General features: G+C 42.9%; 1 long non-coding RNA gene and 1 pseudogene across 1 annotated transcript; one reads left to right on the top strand and one right to left on the bottom strand.

The window, feature by feature from the left end:
• Positions 1–3,466: 3,466 nt before the first annotated feature.
• Positions 3,467–6,552, bottom strand: LOC132115061 (uncharacterized). Its single transcript, XR_009425397.1, has 2 exons — positions 6,252–6,552; positions 3,467–3,544 (listed from the first exon to the last, which is right to left on the bottom strand). It is a non-coding gene; the product is annotated as an uncharacterized LOC132115061 (long non-coding RNA).
• A 307-nt stretch (positions 6,553–6,859) lies between these two features.
• On the top strand, positions 6,860–21,155 carry LOC132114636 (matrix metalloproteinase-23-like; annotated as a pseudogene).
• The last annotated feature ends 44 nt before the right edge of the window (positions 21,156–21,199 follow it).

Raw genomic sequence — 21,199 nt, 5'->3', positions numbered from 1 at the left:
TCCAGATCTTTCACCTATAGAGAACATTTGGCGCATCATTAAACGAAAAATACGTCAAAGACGACCACGAACTCTTCAGCAGCTGGAAATCTATATAAGGCAAGAATGGGACCAAATTCCAACAGCAAAACTCCAGCAACTCATAGCCTCAATGCCCAGACGTCTTCAAACTGTTTTGAAAAGAAAAGGAGATGCTACACCATGGTAAACATGCCCCGTCCCAACTATTTTGAGACCTGTAGCAGAAATCAAAATTGAAATGAGCTCATTTTGTGCATAAAATTGTAAACTTTCTCAGTTTAAACATTTGCTATGTTATCTATGTTCTATTGTGAATAAAATATTGGCTCATGTGATTTGAAAGTCTTTTAGTTTTCATTTTATTAAAATTTAAAAAACGTCCCAACTTTTCCGGAATTCGGGTTGTAAATAATGCTGTGTAAATTGAGCTTGCCTGCAGGCACGTCGCTCTCTTATATATTACGTATGTTTTTGTAAGAACAGATCATTTGATTGTTTGCGCTGATGTCAGTCATCCATTGACAGATATGGTTCTGTGTCCCGACAGCTTGAACCGTGATTCCTGTGAGCGGCTGAATGCTGGAAGGAGCAGGAGACTGAATGTAGGTCACAGGGCCTTGTCATGTCAGTGTGGTAACACAAAGAACAGAGTTATTACTCTTCGAGAGTACCAAAAATATGAAGAGGAAAGCAGCCAAACCCCAACTTCTACCTACAGACCATTCCTTCCAGAAGAGAGATTTATCCTTTTTCTGTTTTCCTGAATCTAATTAAACATGGCATGCATATGATTAACAATACTGCGCTTGTTTATATCCTGATATCCTGAATGTGGAGAAAATAACCAGGCATTCTAAGAAAATACAATGATCAAAGTCCTGGAGGCGTGTCATGGGCGGAGCTAAAGCTTTGACATGTGACATCGACATCAATAAAACAGGAACAAAATCTTTATTGACTTTAATGTTATTTGTTTATAAAACATTTGTCACTGAGTTGCCGGGAACAAACAAACACACACTCGGTGAAACAAACTGCATCCTCTCTTCGCTAACGCTGGGCTCTTTGGGTTCTCTTTCCCTCACAACCAAAACTCTTCTTTGGAGACATTATTGATTTTGTGGTGTAATAACAAAATGATCAGTTGTTCTTGAGCAAGTCCCATGTAGCGCTGCAGAAGAGTTGAAGTGCCCATACAAGGAATTCAGTGAAAGTAATGCATTACTTTACAAGTGACTTATAAAAGTAATCTGATCTGTGATCCGTAATCTGTCACTCAACACTGATCATTCGACACTATATATGTATGAAAAATGTTGGTCAGTAGTAAAACATTTCTGTGGATTTCATTGCAGACCAAAACAGTTAAAAAGTGAAATGGTGAGCCATACTCAGAATACTTCGGCTTCTATCCCAAGTGTAGTAGACTTCTTGTAAGATGCTAAATTTAAATCTTTGCCTAACTTCAAGTTGTTAACGTCAGTCAAACATAGAAGCTGAAAGGCTAAATGAGAAAATTATCCGATTCTTGTGACCATACAGAATGCAGCTGGACTGAGGGTGTAGGAAATGCACTTGCTGGCTTATCCTCCTCGTTCTTCTGTCTCTGAAACCCATTACAGTACTAACTGCTGTGACTGGAAGACTGCGGGGAGGCTCCATGTGCCAGTTGCAAAAAAGCTGCATGAAATTCCCATTGACATTGGTATTGGCATTAAAACACCAAACCTCAGACTTGGGCAAATTATGTGGCTCCAAATCATGTCCTGCTAAAAAGTGTATTTTGTTTATATCTAGTGAGGCCTAAAACGACATTGATAACATTTCTACCCAGTTTCAATATTGCTCTTGATGACTCATCATCTGCTCTCTAAGAGGAGAACATACGGTCTATGAGGGCTCATATGTATTAGCTTGACATCACGTCCAACCTTTTGTGTTTCTGCTTGGTTCATGGGGATCTGAGGATCTCTGAAGAAATCTTTAGATAGTCCCGTGACTATATGCTCTGGCATATGGTTGCATTAACTCAAGAAACATGCACAGAGACCCTAAGTCTCAAAACTCCTTCATATCATGAGTTTGAGGCTAGCTGAACACAGGCGCCAAGCTGATCTCCCCAAAACATTGTCCTTTGGGTGTTCCACTCCGTCAACGTATCTTGGACCTGAAATATATTTTTCCATTTTCATTTATTTTCCATTCAAAAACAATGGAAGTCCTGCTTGCCAAGAGTACAGCTTAAAAGAAGATGTGTCTTCTTGTAAATGCATGTGATATAAAGACAGGCTACAGAGTCTGGTCTAAGAGCGAATCAGATCAGGAATGTCCCATCTCCTCTAGTTATAACTATTTAGACTTTACTGCTCCTATCAGCATTTTACCTTTTGAAACACTCTATCAACACACGAGTCCTTCCAGAAGACTGAGATCAAATTGAGCAAAGGACATTACAGCCTGTACAGAATCCTCTATGTTATTAGTCCATGCAGTCGTCCAGTTTGAAGACTATGCTCTGTGTAAAGCAAAAAGGAGCCAAGCTTTATTCAAACACTGTAGACTCCTTGGCTCTCTGCTGTGTTTGTGTATGTGTCTGTGAATGTCTGCTTAGGTTAAGGTCAGATTACCAGCAAAGTGAAAACATTTGGACAGCTTTATGAAACCCAGAGAGCGCTCTCAAAATCAACTTCTGAGTTCAGATCCAGGCCAAATACCTTCTGGAATTACAACATAAAAATGAGGCGTTTTTTTCATGACTACTAAAAGACATTTACATTTTTTTCTTGCTTTTTTTTCTTCCACAGACTTGCATCTTCCTGCCTGTCATTACAGTGCACATTCTTATGAAATCAAAACTGGATTTGTGTGGCTATTAGCTTTGAGACCTTCAGTATAGATGACTGCCTTTTAGAGGACAAAAAAGTCTCACTAAACAGATCAAAAATCATGATCTTGAACGCAGATAAATTATGTCAACAGAGGAAACAATGTCACGGGGTCTATAAAGTTAATATTAATGCGGTTGTTGGTTTTCTAGGATGATCACTCATATAGTTGAGTGCATCAAAAAGTTCATTTCAATATATTGCATTGTTATGCATGCTGTAACAAATCAGCTCAAAGGGGAACATGAATAATCAATCATAACTAGTTATGATAAATTATAAATATTTAGATCCGCTGTAAGAATTTACTTGACCTCTCAGTGTCAACTATCTGTTTCTTTACTGTTTAAAGAAAATAACTTTCTTACCGTACAATACTACTTAGAGCATGTAGCAAAAATCTGCATGATTAGGGACTTCAGTAATGAGCAAACAATGAACAACCTCAAGTGTGATACAAATAAGACTTTATTAACTACATAAACACTTAAACTAGTCTAACACACTCACACACACACACACACACACACACACACATACAGTGGGCATAGGAAAAGGGGTTAAAGCTTAAGCAGTAAAAAGAAAAGAAATAAAGACATGGAGCTATGGTACAGTTTGATGTTCAGCAGATCTACATCCTGAAGGAAACATCAGTTTCTTAGTTCAAACACACCTTTGTCAAAGGTGCATATGATACTTAATGTATCAATTAATAAGACTAAGTTAGATACTTGCACATCTCGCCTGTTTGATAAAGAGTCCTGATGCACTTTGGGGCTCCAGTTGGTCTCTGCTGAAGTGAATAGATGAGACCAGTTCGAATCAGAGGATCTTGATGAATGAATAGTCAAAACATGGATATTTTTGGCAATATAAAATTCCTGGCCAGGATGTGTCCTGCGGAAATGGCATGATTGGCCACCCTAATGAGCGCGGGGAGAGAACAAAACAAAACGCTGGTCATGAATCAGAAGCCAATGAGGGATGGTACCTCTTGGAGGGAAGTTTTACAACTCTTTGTCTCTAGTCTGGTGTCTTGCATATGAAATAAGATTGGAGGGTTAAAGAGAAGAATCTTTAAGATTCTTATAAAACTAATGTGTTTGTGACGAGTGGGGCGGGGCCGAGGGACATGGGAGCGAGGCCGGGGGAGTGATTGGAGATGAACTACACCTGTTCGACCCACCGGTCTCGAGGCCCATGGAGGAGATGGAAGGATATAAAACTGGAGCGACGACAGTGAAGGACGAGAGAGGACCAGGCCTGGGCTTTTAGTTGTGTTTTGGTTTTTATTTTATGCGCACCAGTCGTCCGTGAGGGGCTGGTGCGCTGTTTTGTGTTTATTTTGTTATTAAAATGTTTTTGATTGTCCGCCGGTTCCCGCCTCCTTCTACCCGGATGAATATGAAGGTTGATATCGTTACAGTGGTGCCGAAGCCCGGGAGAAGGAGGGACGCGCTGCTGAAGATCCCTCGCCGCTGTGGTGAATCCGCGGTGCCATCGAGCTGGCGAGGAGTGTGCCGCCATGGACGCTCGAGGCGGTGGGCTGGAGCGAGTTGCCGGGGACGGGCGAGCTCGCTACCGGCCGCCCACGATGTGGAGAGACGGCTGCCGTCCGTGAGGGAGCGGAGGAGTCGGCGCCGTTCGCCAGGTGGCCGGAGCCTGCTGCCATCCGCCGGAACGGGGAGGAGCAGGGAACGGGGGACTCCTGCCGGCTGCCCAAAACCGGAGGAGCCGTCGCCGTCCACCGGGCGGCGGAGGAGTGTCGTGCCGTCCGCCGAGGGCCGTCCAGTGCCACCGCCAGGCACCGCGGAGGAGATCACCCAGCTGGTGGAGGGCCGAGCAGCGGTGCGTCTGGGAACCGGAATTTTTTTTTTTTTTTTCCTCTCTCCCCTCTCTCGTCTCTGTCGCTCCTCCTTCCATCTCCTTTTCTCTCGCCTCGCCTGTCCTACCCCCAGGTTCCCGCAGGTCCCCGGGAGCGGCCCCCCCCGGAGGGAGGGGGGGGGGGGAGTAGAGCGCAGTCTCGGGAGTACCCCCCGGCCTGCGAGGGGCGATGGGGGTATGTGACGAGTGGGGCGGGGCCGAGGGACATGGGAGCGAGGCCGGGGGAGTGATTGGAGATGAACTACACCTGTTCGTCCCACCGGTCTCGAGGCCCATGGAGGAGATGGAAGGATATAAAACTGGAGCGACGACAGTGAAGGACGAGAGAGGACCAGGCCTGGGCTTTTAGTTGTGTTTTGGTTTTTATTTTATGCGCACCAGTCGTCCGTGAGGGGCTGGTGCGCTGTTTTGTGTTTATTTTGTTATTAAAATGTTTTTGATTGTCCGCCGGTTCCCGCCTCCTTCTACCCGGATGAATATGAAGGTTGATATCGTTACAGTGGTGCCAAAGCCCGGGTGAAGGAGGGACGCGCTGCTGAAGATCCCTCGCCGCTGTGGTGAATCCGCGGTGCCATCGAGCAGGCGAGGAGTGTGCCGCCATGGACGCTCGAGGCGGTGGGCTGGAGCGAGTTGCCGGGGACGGGCGAGCTCGCTACCGGCCGCCCACGATGTGGAGAGACGGCTGCCGTCCGTGAGGGAGCGGAGGAGTCGGCGCCGTTCGCCAGGTGGCCGGAGCCTGCTGCCATCCGCCGGAACGGGGAGGAGCAGGGAACGGGGGACTCTTGCCGGCTGCCCAAAACCGGAGGAGCCGTCGCCGTACACCGGGCGGCGGAGGAGTGTCGTGCCGTCCGCCGAGGGCCGTCCAGTGCCACCGCCAGGCACCGCGGAGGAGATCACCCAGCTGGTGGAGGGCCGAGCAGCGGTGCGTCTGGGAACCGGAATTTTTTATTTTTTTTTTTCCTCTCTCCCCTCTCTCGTCTCTGTTGCTCCTCCTTCCATCTCCTTTTCTCTCGCCTCGCCTGTCCTACCCCCAGGTTCCCGCAGGTCCCCGGGAGCGGCCCCCCCCGGAGGGAGGGGGGGGGGGGGGGAGTAGAGCGCAGTCTCGGGAGTACCCCCCGGCCTGCGAGGGGCGATGGGGGTATGTGACGAGTGGGGCGGGGCCGAGGGACATGGGAGCGAGGCCGGGGGAGTGATTGGAGATGAACTACACCTGTTCGTCCCACCGGTCTCGAGGCCCATGGAGGAGATGGAAGGATATAAAACTGGAGCGACGACAGTGAAGGACGAGAGAGGACCAGGCCTGGGCTTTTAGTTGTGTTTTGGTTTTTATTTTATGTGCACCAGTCGTCCGTGAGGGGCTGGTGCGCTGTTTTGTGTTTATTTTGTTATTAAAATGTTTTTGATTGTCCGCCGGTTCCCGCCTCCTTCTACCCGGATGAATATGAAGGTTGATATCGTTACAGTGTTGTATAGGCATCAACATATAATATACACTCTCATTTAGATCATGAAAATACGAACTCATAGATAACAAACATCATATAGATGAGGTTATATTAACTAGTGATCCATCATAAGCATGTATAAAACATATACAATACACAAAAGACAATATACGAGAATAGTAACCGTATACACAATGCCCTAAAGTATATGTGAATTAATTCAAAGAAAGGTTTTTCTATGAATTAATTAGAGAAGGGTCCCTTTTTATGTGCATTATGTGTCTGTTTCTGAGAGACTTGAGTTAAGAGTGGCTCATAAACCTAGTGTTATCAGATAGGTAACACTAGTGCACTGTTCTGTAAAGAGCATAGAATAACCGTGTTACATCACATGGCTGAAAGATGAGAAGAGACTTAATAACTGAACTGAGCTTTCCTCTCTGTCTGCGTTCATTTTCATTCCTGACTAATCAATACAAGATGTGTTCCTGGCTTAACGAGGCATTTGTTAGAGCACATCACACTTTAAAGCACCGCACAAGTGCACTTCACACTCTTTTAGGAGCAAATGTGGCACTGATCTTCATGGACAATCCTGGTCACAGATCAGTCTAATCTAATGAGATGTTTTTGTCCAAGGAAGAAGCTCTCATGTCTGGTGTTTTAATCATTGGGATTCATAAAGACGCCCGCTCCCATGTGCTTCACCTTTCCCGAAACAAACGCTACACACTCACTCCAGAGAAACTGAAGTGGGACAAATTCAAGCTGAGTTACAAGTAAGGATCCTTTTATATTTTGTGAATGTGTTCGATATCACAGCCCTCTGTTTGAAAGTCCTGCACAGCTTCTGTTTTGTTGAAATCTCTTGAATGCCAGTGACACAAGGAGAGGCATGGCCAAGGCCTTCTCTATGTGGAGCGATGTCTCGCCCTTCAGTTTTCGTGAGGTGGCGTCTGATCAAGAGGCCAACATCAAAATCGGTACATCGAACACATCTGTTTGTTTGTTGCAGTACAGAGATTAACGTCACAAAGCAACATAGAATGAGGAAAGTTTGTGGTTTTGTGTCTATGGGAAAAGGTTTTTTTCAGATCCGCTCTGGGGTGCGTTTTTTAAAAGCATAATTAGCCAGCTATGGTTACATTGTTAGAATGTGCAACAGTGTTCCTGGGTTTTTCCGGGAGATGGCCCTGATTAGCTAGTTAGTTTCTTCAATGATGCATCATATGGTTAGTGATTGTCAGATTTTTGTCTTGGTCAGGCTTGTACTCTTTAAACCACACCGACTGTCTGCAGTCACCGGGGAACTGGCCCACGCCAGACCGGAGAGATCCACTTTGATGATGACGAGTACTGGATTCTGGGAAACATGCGCTTCATCTGGAATAAAGGCACGTGTTGAGCCAGAATTGAGAAAATGGGAGTCTGATCCAGAAACGGTCACTTCCTGGCTGTGACCATTTAAGAAATGCTCTTTATCTCAAAAGAAATATCCAGCCAGCGCTGAACTGACCAGACAGACATATCAAACCCCTACTGAACATGCGTGTGCTTTGTTTCTGTACTAATATGAAATGAGTATTTTCTTACTTCACATTTTGAACATGCCTATTAAAGCTAACAAGTACAATCACACTGCAACATTCAAATCCAAAACGAGCAGTTGTATGAAACAACTTCATAACCACACTGATATTTCTGTCACAAAATTAAAATGATCACAGAAGCATTATAAAAGTTTACGTAGGACACTGTTGTCTACAGAAGGATCAAATTAGAGTGAATCAGCTTTTGAAAGTAACAGTGTTAAATAAAGATAGCATTGTTACACCAGTAGGTGGCGACAAGTGCAAAGATGTTTTTGTCATTGAGTCATTCATTCAGAAATGCTGATTCATCCAGTACATCATTCAAACAATAAAAACATATTTCTTCAAATTAGATTTTCAAAGACAGCAAATAACATTTGATCAAAGCCTCTTGTTTTTGTTTTGTTTAGCTGTCTATTGAGAATCTGAAGAAGACTTGACCTGACTGTGTTGTGTCTGTGGGTGTTGTTGTACTCAGGAGTGTGACGGACCGATCTAGTTCATGTGGCGGCTCATGAGATCGGTCATGCACTGGGTTTGATGCATTCCCAGAATCGCGAGGCTTTAATGCACCTCAACGCCACACTGACGGGCCGCAAACTCATCACTCAAGACGAGGTTTGGGATTGCGTCGACTCTATGGTATTTTACTCAGAAGCACAAATAAACATCAAAAATAGCTATACAGACTGGATTACTTGTGTCTTAACGTTGCCTTTCTTCCTCTTTTTCCTGTTGTCCTGTCCATACCACTTCAGGATGTTTGGGTCGATTATTTATCTGTCCTGCTTGGGCAAGGAAGGGTTATTGTGACAGCAAGAGGATACTGCTGCAGAAACACTGTCCTTCCAGCTGTGACTTCTGTTATGGTAGCGCCTGTTTCTCCAGCCTACAGTAAATAACACTGGCATCATGTTCTGACTTCAGCGATGCTGCCACTTCCACTGATCTATATATGAGTGGATCGCTCATCGCGTTCTGAACTGCAGCAGGCAGTGAAGCCACCGGAAGTGTTCGATCCGCCATCTTACTAATCCCTACCAGCAGAGAGCACCACTGAGTCACATTCACACCGCTGAACTAAAGTCACCCGATTTGAAGCAAATCAGTCAAATCGGATTCGTTTTTATGTTACTTGTAATAAATGAATGTTTACTTCAGATGTTATCTGCAGTGTTTATGGTCTTTTGGGGCAGGATAAGTGATATATTTAAATCGTTTAGGTGGGTGTGTCTGCTGCGCACTGATGAGACAGGTAACGATCCAACACAAAATATACCTTATTTCTTTATGAACATAATTATTCAGGAATTATTAAACATGAACGTATTAGTATCAGAAATGGATTTTAATACATTACAATGAATAATACAATTATGTTCTATAATGAAATGAAAATCTTAACTTACTATCTGGGAAATAAAGCTTTATGTGGTTAAATCCGTACTGTATATAGTCAGTTATTTCTCTGAATAAATTCAGATTTCAGAATGAGCACTTTGTCGTTTGTTATATGTGCTGAGGTCGTGTCTGTCTGATGTTTATCATGTTCATGATGCTCTCTACTGTAATGAACGTAGCTTTTTAATAATTAGGGGAAATTCACGACATTTAAAAAAATAACCGTTTACATGCCTAGGGTGTTTGCATTGTAATAATGTACAGAGATACTTCATATGTATAAACGCTGACTAGGTGATGTTTTCTCATTAAAATCATACAAATTCCTATTAATTCAATGGAACCTTTACGCACACTAGGGATTACCAATATGGCGGCGCGCGGCTTCACTTTCATGACGTCATGAGCAATCCAGTTCTCTATTATATATCAGTGGCCACTTCACAAAATAAAGTAGGTCTATGAATAGAGATGGATGAAGCCAACACTGGGAGTGAACATGAGAATAGTCAGAATGACAACAGGAGTAATGAGTTTATTTCACTGCTAGTTACCATTATATTCTTGATGAATAATACGTTGTGCAATCATTTCATTTTAATTTTTGTGATGTATTTTGGTTAATTCAATATTACCGGTTGCCACTGGAGGGCGCTCCAGGTTTGTTGTTGTTGAGCTGATGCTGACAAGCAATAAATGAAGAACAAGTTGTTTTCCTCTACTCTCCGTATGTCACGTTTGTTCCCGAAAGAAGTAAATATACTTAGTGTTATACTAGCATATTGATGCAGACATAACATAAATTGGCGACGAGCACAAAGTTCCCACTGCCATTATCAAGCTGGCGATCAAGTGTACAGCATGGCTGCAATCATCGGACATGTTGAAGCATTCGATGAAGCGAGGGAACAATGGTCCACGTATGTAGAAAGATTTGGGCATTTTGTGGAGGCGAATGACATCAGTAATGAGAAAAAAGTATCAGTGTTTCTCAGTGTCATGGGGGCACCAACATACGGACTGTTACGCAGTCTCATCGCACCAGCTAAACCTGGGGCTATGGATTACAATGACATTGTGAGCACATTGCAAGCACATTTTACCCCCAAGCCCATTGTAATTGCGGAGAGATTTCGATTTCACAAACGAAATCAAGCAGAGGGTGAGAGTATCGCTCAATACGTGGCTGTGTTGAAGAGATTAGCGGAGAACTGTGAGTTTGGCGATAATTTGAATGACGCGCTGCGGGACAGACTGGTGTGCGGGTTGAGTAGCGAGTCAATACAAAGGAAGTTGTTGACAGAAATGACTCTCACGTACCAAAAGGCTGTGGACATAGCGATGTCAATGGAAGCTGTGTCTAGGGAATCACAGCACTTGAGTAACGCATTGAAAGTTAATGCAATGTCCCTATCATCAGCGTCGTCCAGAGAGAAATGTTACCGGTGTGGGAAGTCCAATCACATGGAAAGTGAATGTTTCTATAAGGAACAACAGTGTCACAATTGTGCCAGGAGAGGTCACATTTCACGGATGTGTAAAAGTAAGAAAATGGGTGACAAAGGACCTAAAACTGCAGTCAAGGGGAAATTCATGAAAAATAAGGATCAGATGAAGAAAAGACGAATTCATAAGATGGATGTTAATGTGGAAAGTGACGATGACACAACCTCAGATACTGATGCTGAGTTGACACTGCACAAAGTGACAGCAGTACTTGATGATACTTCACGAGTGAATAAAATGCAAAACTCAACGAGTTTAATGTCATCAGTGATGAAAGTGAAACCTAAAATTGAAGGGCTGCCGATAGACATGGAAGTGGATACGGGAGCAGCGGTTTCTCTCATTTCAAGTGAACTGTACAGAGCTAAGCTGAGCCATATTCGATTGCGCCACACAAGTATTGTACTTAAGACTTACACGGGTGAAGTAATTTCTCCAGAGGGTGTCATCAAGGTGCGAGTGAAGTTGAACAAACAAAGTGCTCGACTACCCCTGTATGTAGTAAAAGGTGATACGGCGCCACTTTTTGGGCGAGAATGGCTCCGTAGAATTCGTCTTAACTGGCGTGAAATTAAAACGGTGAGAGCAGTACACCAGACAAATGAAAAGACTCTGGATTCTCTCCTAAAAAAATATGCAAAAGTGTTCAGTGATGACTTGGGAACATTCAATGGATTTGAAGCGACCTTAAATCTGAAACCAGGACATCAGCCAAAATTCTTCCAAGCACGTGTGGTGCCATATGCAATCAGACCTAAGGTGGAAGCAGAGTTAGACCGCCTAGTGAAGCAAGGAATTATTTCACCTGTTCGGTTCAGTGAATGGGCAACCCCCATCGTGCCAGTAGTCAAGAAGGGTGGCAACGTGAGAATTTGCGGAGACTTCAAAATAACCGTAAACCCAGCACTTTGTGTGGAACATTATCCGTTACCACGGATTGAGGATTTATTCGCATCATTGGCCGGAGGGCAGCGATTTAGCAAGCTAGATCTATCGCACGCTTACCTGCAAGTGCCAGTTAATGTGAACTCCCGCAAATACCTCACGATAACTACTCACAAGGGCATGTTTTCGTATAATAGATTACCTTTTGGAATAACATCGGCACCTTCCATATTCCAAAGGGGGATGGAGCAAGTACTTCAGGGGCTACCATACGTGCATTGTTTCCTGGACGATATCCTGGTCACAGGAAAAGATGATGTTCATCACCTGGCAAACCTGGAAGCAGTACTGAGTCGGCTGGAGAAGTTTGGCCTTCGTGTGAAACCAGAGAAAAGCGAGTTTTTCAAGAGTTCGCTGGAGTATCTGGGACATGTGATTGACGCGGCAGGACTCCACAAGTCTCCAGACAAGCTGCGTGCTATTGCAGAGGCACCAGTTCCAGTTAATGTTAGCCAGCTTCGATCTTTTCTGGGACTGATAAATTATTATGCAAGATTTGTTCCGAATCTAGCCACAATTCTTCATCCATTAAATGCAATGCTGCATAAGGACATTAAATGGAACTGGGCTCCGGAGTGTGAGAAATCTTTCCAGGGGGCCAAAGCTCAATTGTTGACTCCGAGTGTGCTCACCCACTATGATCAAAGACTCCCAGTTCGTTTGGCTTGTGATGCTTCACCCTACGGGGTAGGAGCTGTGCTCTCCCATGTGATGCCTGACGGTCAGGAGAGACCGATAGCGTTTGCGTCTCGAACTTTGAGCAAGTCGGAGCAGAACTATGCACAGCTAGAACGTGAAGCACTAGGAATCATTTTTGGAGTCAGAAAATTCCATACTTACCTTTACGGACGCCATTTTACCTTATTGACTGACCACCGTCCACTTACTACCATCCTCAGCCCTAGTAAAGCCACTCCATCCATGGCTGCTGCGAGACTCCAGAGGTGGGCTCTTGTACTTGCAGCACACAATTACACAATCCAGTATAAAAGTGCCAGCGACCATGGAAACGCTGATGGATTATCCCGTTTGCCATTGCCTGTGTTGCACAAGGACAAAAAGGATTCAGTGGATACTTACCTCATTAACCACGTGGAAGCTCTACCGGTGTGTAGTGCAGACATTCGCAAAGGAACCAGAGCAGACCCTGTTCTTTCTCGTGTGGTGGAGATGGTGTCCTCGGGGCGGTTTCCATCCACCAAGGACTCTGATAATGCATTGACACCATTCATCATCAGAAAAGGGGAGCTATCTTTAATGCAGGACTGTTTAATGTGGGGACAGAGAGTTATTGTTCCACCCAACCTTAGACAAAGAGTCTTGGAGGATTTGCATGTGGGACACCCAGGTGTAGTGAAAATGAAAGCGCTAGCACGAAGCTACATCTGGTGGCCCAGTATTGACTCACAAATTGAAGAGAAATCCAAAACCTGCTTGTCATGCCAGAAAAACCAGAAATCTCCCTGCCTCTCACCTTTACATCCTTGGCCATGGCCAGGAGCTCCTTGGCAGCGTATTCACATCGACTTTGCTGGTCCATTTGAGGGGCGGATGTTCCTGGTGGTTGTCGATGCTCACTCAAAATGGCCAGAAGTTCACGTGATGGATTCCACAACATCATCTAAGACCATTCAAGTATTGAGAGGCTTATTCAGTCGTTATGGCATACCTGAAACTCTGGTAAGCGACAATGGCCCACAACTGACATCAGATGAGTTTGGCTCTTTTCTAAAAGCGAATGGAGTGAAACATGTGCGCTCTGCCCCATTCCACCCCGCCACAAATGGGCTAGCGGAGCGTTTTGTGCAGACATTTAAACGTTCTCTGAAAGCTTACAAAGAGCCAATATCATTGCAGCAGAGACTGGATGCCTTCTTGCTACAGTACAGAAATACCCCACACAGCACAACCAGAGAAACTCCTGCTATGTTGTTCTTACATCGCAGATTGCGAACACGCCTGGATTTACTGAAACCTAGTGTGGCTAATGTCGTTGATCAGGCACAGAAGACCCAGTGTTCTTACCGGTCTGTTCACTCCAAACACAGAGAGTTTGATGTCGGTGACTCAGTGCTGGTTCGGGATTATCGGCGCGGAGAGGAAAAGTGGAAAACTGGTACTGTTTCCTCTCAGACAGGACCAGTGTCCTATACTGTGGAGATTGGGAAATTCGCAAATCTGGAAAAGACATACTGATCAGATGTTAGACTGTCATCCGGAAATTTCCGAGGCCACAGAATTACCTCAATCAGTGGACATTCCGCCGCAGATACCAGACAATGCTGGACAGCAATTGTCTTCGCCGGTCAGTGAAACAAATATGGGTGCTTCAGACCAAGGTGAAACAAAGCTCTCGGAATTATCCAATATTTCTTCTCAAGGTGTTAGGAGGTTTCCTGTTCGGGTCCGCAAACCACCTAACAGACTCAATTTGTAAAGTGTTCTTGAGTAGAGACATTTAAGGTTTGGGCAATTCAAAAGGAAAATATATATATATAAGACTATGTTAGATCTGTGTTGTATACCTCATAACTGAGTTTGCATTCATCTGAAGTGACACCAACTAACAGTGTTCAGTTACATAAGTGTTAACGTTACTGTCATACGTTATGTTGAATTCCTGTGTTTTGATAATTTGGGAGATATGGGAATTTGATTAAGAGGGGAGAAATTGTGATGTATTTTGGTTAATTCAATATTACCGGTTGCCACTGGAGGGCGCTCCAGGTTTGTTGTTGTTGAGCTGATGCTGACAAGCAATAAATGAAGAACAAGTTGTTTTCCTCTACTCTCCGTATGTCACGTTTGTTCCCGAAAGAAGTAAATATACTTAGTGTTATACTAGCATATTGATGCAGACATAACAATTTTCAAACAGAATTCCCATTTCCCACTGCCCCGCTAACCCCAACTCCACCACAGACGAAACACAAGTTTGTTGTGGAGGGAAAGAACCTCACCTTCCGCTGTGGTAAGAAGATAGCAGCCAAGAAAGGCAAAATCTAGTGAGTTCTTGCTTTTCTACACACAGATTGTTATAATAACTTTGACTGGGTTCCATACCCATGCTGATTCTGAAAAGCTGTTCATTACAGTGCCTATAAAAAGCAGTTGCCCCTCAGTGGTTTGCATGTTTCATATTTCTACAACGCTGAAGCACGGAGGATTTCACTTGGTGTTTTTGACAGAAATATTGACACCATTAAAGGTGGTTGCACACCAGACTCAGCTCTGTGCAGATCCGTGCCACACCAGGACACTCACAGGTGTCTCATACATCACATTCAGTTCAGGGCAGCAGTCCAAAACAATTCATCCATGCACCAAACAGGCCAAGGTTCACTTCAAGAATCAACAAAGTGGCATTGATGAGTTTGAAAAAACAAAACAAAAACAGACAAACGAACAGAGAAAGGGGAATATATATTATAGCTCTCTATATGACACATACAGACTTTATTGAAGCCACAGAAAGACACGTTTTACTGAAGAAATGCACAATAGATGATCCTAGGGTGAAGTGATAATGTACATTTATAATAATTTGGGAGAAATATAATCCTAGGAGAGAGAGGTGAGGTTGTACGGAAAACCCTTGGAACAGTGTGTAGTGTCCAAACTTGTTCCTTGAGTGCTACTGAACAAACACACCTGAAGCAGATAGTCAAGGTCTTCAGACTCACTAGAAACTTTCAGGGATGTATGTTGGAGCTGGCTGGAGCTTAACTGTGTGGGATGTTGGCCCTGCAGGAGCAGGATTGGACACTGCTGTCTGATATTTGCATTTTTTTTTTTGCCCCTATTATGCAATTGTCAATATTGCCTTTCATGCAGAGTGTAATGTAGCTGTATGTGAATGTAGAAAACTAAAGTGTTTTTTGATCTTCTGCATGCATGTAATCCTATTGTAGGAGACTCCAAAAACAATATTAGAAACCTTAAAGATGGCATAATAAGGGCACTTTAACCCAAACACGCCGTCTCTCATTTACAATAATTTAAATTCATTAACATTACAACAAGATTAAATTCATCTGTGGATGCACCTGTAGTGAATCTTAAGGATTTTTAGTTGTTGTTATTATTTTTCTTAGAAGTGTTCCTGTGTGTTTAAATCAGGTTTGGGCAACTCTGGGTCCCTGTAGGTCCATTGTACTGCTGAGGTTCAGTCTTATGAAATTGGTTATTTCAGGCTTTATAAATCTTTCGGATCACTTTTCCCAGCCAAGTTCTGGAGGTACACCAACAGTACACTTTTTGGACGTCTCTCAAATATGACCAATCCATTTCAGGTCTTGGAGTCTCTTCTAACAAGATCATGAGTTGAACATGTACACTATTGGTGTGCCTCCAGGAGTCATTTTCTGTCATTCACTAAATTCCTCTGAGACTCAATGCTGTAAAACAAACATGAAGATCTATTTTCAGAGAGAAAATGGTTTGAAGCATATGTGAGCTATGTGTTTGCTACAAACGTCCTAACCTAAAGTATTGTCTTGCATTGATAGTTGGTATAAAGACAGTGAGCCTATGGAATTTTCTCATCCCGGCTACATTTCATATTGTGGCAAATGCCATCAATGAGGGCATATACACCTGCATTGTGAGGAAGAAGAACAAGGTACTGACCACATACTCTTGGAGGGTACGAGTGCGACCCACTGAGAAACCTGATGAAAGTGCTCTAGTTATTGGTGATTCTATTGTACGGAACGTGAATATAGAGACACCAGCCACCATAGTCAAATGTTTACCGGGAGCCAGAGCGCCTGACATCTTGGCAAATTTAAAAGTGCTGGCTAATGCTAAACGTAAATACAGTAAGATTGTTATTCATGCCGGCGCTAATGATGTTCGACTTCGCCAGTCGGAGATCACTAAAAATAACATTAAAGAGGTGTGTGAACTTGCAAGCACGATGTCAGACACTGTAATATGCTCTGGTCCCCTCCCTGCTTACCGTGGTGATGAGATGCATAGCAGATTGTCATCACTCAATGGCTGGATGTCTAAGTGGTGCCCACAGAATAACATAGGTTTCATAGACAATTGGACGAGCTTTTGGGGCAGACCTGACCTGTTGAAAAGAGATGGTCTTCATCCCTCCTGGGGTGGCGCCACTCTTCTCTCTAGAAATATGGCAAATAGTCTAAGTGTTTATACTTGACTAACTGGGGCCCAGGTCAGGAAGCAGACAGACTGGCTAAACCGACCGTCTGCTAGCTGCCTCCCGTCACAGAGGTCAGTTAATTCTCAGCACATAGAGACTCTTTCACCTAGATATCACACTATAGAGACTGTGTCTGTTCCCCGAACTAGAAAATACAAAAAACGTCCAAACCAAGTTAAGATTAACAATTTAATTGAGGTTCAACAAATAAAAAACAGAAGCAATATGGATAAACAAATGATAAAGCTTGGCTTATTGAATATCAGATCCCTTTCTACGAAAACACTTTTTGTAAATAATATGATCACTGATCATAATATAGATGTACTCTGTTTGACAGAAACCTGGCTAAAACCTGATGATTACATTATTTTAAATGAGTCCACCCCCCAAGATTACTGTTATAAACATGAGCCGCGTCTAAAAGGCAAAGGTGGAGGTGTTGCTTCAATTTATAACAACGTTTTCAGGATTTCTCAGAGGGCAGGCTACAAGTATAACTCGTTTGAAGTAATGGTGCTTCATATAACATTATCCAGAGAAACAAATGTTAATGATAAATCCCCTGTTATGTTTGTACTGGCTACTGTATACAGGCCACCAGGGCACCATACAGACTTTATTAAAGAGTTTGGTGATTTTACATCCGAGTTAGTTCTGGCTGCAGATAAAGTTTTAATAGTTGGTGATTTTAATATCCATGTTGATAATGAAAACAATGCATTGGGATCAGCATTTATAGACATTCTGAACTCTATTGGTGTTAGACAACACGTTTCAGGACCCTACTCATTGTCGAAATCATACTCTAGATTTAATACTGTCACATGGAATTGATGTTGATGGTGTTGAAATTATTCAGCCAAGTGATGATATCTCAGATCATTATTTAGTTCTGTGCAAAATTCATATAGCCAAAATTGTAAATTCTACTTCTTGTTACAAGTATGGAAGAACCATCACTTCTAACACAAAAGACTGCTTTTTAAGTTATCTTCCTGATGTATCCAAATTCCTTAGCATATCCAAAACCTCAGTACAACTTGATGATGTAACAGAAACTATGGACTCTCTCTTTTCTAGCACTTTAAATAAAGTTGCCTCTTTTACGCTTAAGGAAGGTTAAGGAAAACAGTTTGACACCATGATATAATGAGCATACTCGCACCCTAAAGAGAGCAGCCCGAAAAATGGAGCGCAGCTGGAGGAAAACAAAACTAGAGGTATTTCGTACTGCTTGGCGGGAAAGTAACATATCCTACAGAAAAGCACTAAAAACTGCTAGATCCGATTACTTTTCTTCTCTTTTAGAAGAAAACAAACATAACCCCAGGTATTTATTCAATACAGTGGCTAAATTAACGAAAAATAAAGCCTCAACAAGTGTTGACATTTCCCAACACCACAGCAGTAATGAGTTTATGAACTACTTTACTTCTAAAATCGATACTATTAGAGATAAAATTGCAACCATTCAGCCATCAGCTACAGTATCACATCAGACAGTGCACTATAGACCCCCTGAGGAACAGTTCCACTCATTCTCTACCATAGGAGAGGAAGAATTGTATAAACTTGTTAAATCATCTAAACCAACAACATGTTGTACCCTATACCATCTAAGCTCCTGAAAGAGGTGCTTCCAGAAGTCATAGATCCTCTTCTGACTATTATTAATTCCTCATTGTCATTAGGACATGTTCCCAAAACCTTCAAACTGGCTGTTATTAAGCCTCTCATCAAAAAAACACAACTTGACCCCAAAGAACTAGTTAATTATAGACCAATCTCGAATCTCCCTTTTCTGTCCAAGATACTAGAAAAGGTTGTATCCTCACAATTATATTCCTTCTTAGAGAAAAATGGTATATGTGAGGATTTCCAGTCAGGATTTAGACCGTATCATAGTACTGAGACTGCTCTCCTTAGAGTTACAAATGATCTGCTCTTATCATCTGATCGTGGGTGTATCTCTCTATTAGTTTTATTGGATCTTAGTGCTGCGTTTGACACAATTGACCACAACATTCTTTTGCATAGACTTGAACACTTTGTTGGCATCAGTGGAAGTGCATTAGCATGGTTTAAATCATACTTATATGACTGCCATCAGTTCGTAGCAGTGAATGAAGATGTATCCTATCGATCACAAGTGCAGTATGGAGTACCTCAAGGATCAGTACTAGGGCCGCTACTCTTCACGCTTTATATGTTACCCTTGGGAGATATCATCAGGAAACATGGTGTTAGCTTTCACTGTTATGCTGATGATACTCAGCTCTATATTTCTTCACGGCCTGGTGAAACACACCAATTTGAAAAACTTATGGAATGCATAGTCGATATAAAAAACTGGATGACGAGTAATTTCTTACTGCTAAATTCTGAAAAAACAGAGGTGTTAATTATAGGACCTAAAAACTCTGCTTGTAATAACCTAGAACACTGTCTAAGACTTGATGGTTGCTCTGTCAATTCTTCGTCATCAGTTAGGAACCTAGGTGTGCTATTTGATCGCAATCTTTCCTCAGAAAGCCACATTTCTAGCATTTGTAAAACTGCATTTTTCCATCTCAAAAATATATCTAAATTACGGCCTATGCTCTCAATGTCAAATGCAGAAATGTTAATCCATGCATTTATGACCTCAAGGTTAGATTATTGTAATGCTTTATTGGGTGGTTGTTCTGCACGCTTAGTAAACAAACTTCAGCTAGTCCAAAATGCAGCAGCAAGAGTTCTTACTAGAACCAGGAAGTATGACCATATTAGCCTGGTCCTGTCAACACTGCACTGGCTCCCTATCAAGCATCGCATAGATTTTAAAATATTGCTTATTACTTATAAAGCCCTGAATGGTTTAGCACCTCAGTATTTGAATGAGCTCCTTTTACATTATAATCCTCTACGTCCGCTACGTTCTCAAAACTCAGGCAATTTGATAATACCTAGAATATCAAAATCAACTGCAGGCGGCAGAACCTTTTCCTATTTGGCTCCTAAACTCTGGACTAACCTACCTAACATTGTTCGGGAGGCAGACACACTCTTGCAGTTTAAATCTAAATTAAAGACCCATCTCTTTAACCTGGCATACACATAACATACTAATATGCTTTTAATATCCAAATCCGTTAAAGGATTTTTAGGCTGCATTAATTAGGTAAACCGGAACCGGAAACACTTCCCATAACACCCTATGTACTTGCTACATTATTAGAAGAATGGCATCTACGCTAATATTAGTCTGTTTCTCTCTTATTCCGAGGTTACCGTAGCCACCAGATCCAGTCTGTGTCCAGATCAGAGGGTCACTGCAGTCACCCGGATCCAGTACGTATCCAGACCAGATGGTGGATCAGCACCTAGAAAGGACCTCTACATCCCTGAAAGACAGTGGAGACCAGGACAACTAGAGCCCCAGATACAGATCCCCTGTAAAGACCTTGTCTCAGAGGAGCACCAGGACAAGACCACAGGAAACAGATGATTCTTCTGCACAATCTGACTTTGCTGCAGTCTGGAATTGAACTACTGGTTTCGTCTGGTCAGAGGAGAACTGGCCCCCCAACTGAGCCTGGTTTCTCCCAAGGTTTTTTTCTCCATTCTGTCACCGATGGAGTTTCGGTTCCTTGCCGCTGTCGCCTCTGGCTTGCTTAGTTGGGGACACTTCATCTACAGCGATATCGTTGACTTGATTGCAAATAAATGCACAGACACTATTTAACTGAACAGAGATGACATCACTGAATCCAATGATGAACTGCCTTTAACTATCATTTTGCATTATTGACACTGTTTTCCTAATGAATGTTGTTCAGTTGCTTTGACGCAATGTATTTTGTTTAAAGCGCTATATAAATAAAGGTGACATTGACATTGACAACTACTAAGAGAGGGGAAGTGGTCATCAGACGGACTCATAACTGTATCTAAAGTGACAAGTGATATGAAAATCACATTATTTCACCTCCCTCGGTGAGCTAAAGTAAAATCAACACTAACTACTTGTGCATTCAACGACTTTCCAACCATCCAGCCAATCAGAATCTAGTATCCAGACAGACCATGGTATCAATGTTTTTTTATTCAATTTTCATATTTGTCACAAAAATGGATTCTGAACATCCGATTCCCAGCTGCAACTGCAGACGAAGAGCAAAAAGCAAAAGCAGTCTGAACATGTGGATCTGCTGCTTGTTTTGTAACCAAGCTGAGCCAGCCAACACATTATACGTCAGATAAACATGAGGAGCTTCATGGAGGTCCTCGGTGCTTGTGTTCCCCAGAGTCTGTGTCTCGGTGAAGTCCAGTGACCTGCTCGGTGATGCTCGTTCTCTAAACGAGTCT

Source organism: Carassius carassius, chromosome 34 (assembly GCF_963082965.1).
Source record: "Carassius carassius chromosome 34, fCarCar2.1, whole genome shotgun sequence".
NCBI lineage: Eukaryota > Metazoa > Chordata > Actinopteri > Cypriniformes > Cyprinidae > Carassius > Carassius carassius.
Note: the sequence above shows the minus strand (reverse complement) of the source record. Positions and strands in the feature narration are given on the sequence as shown.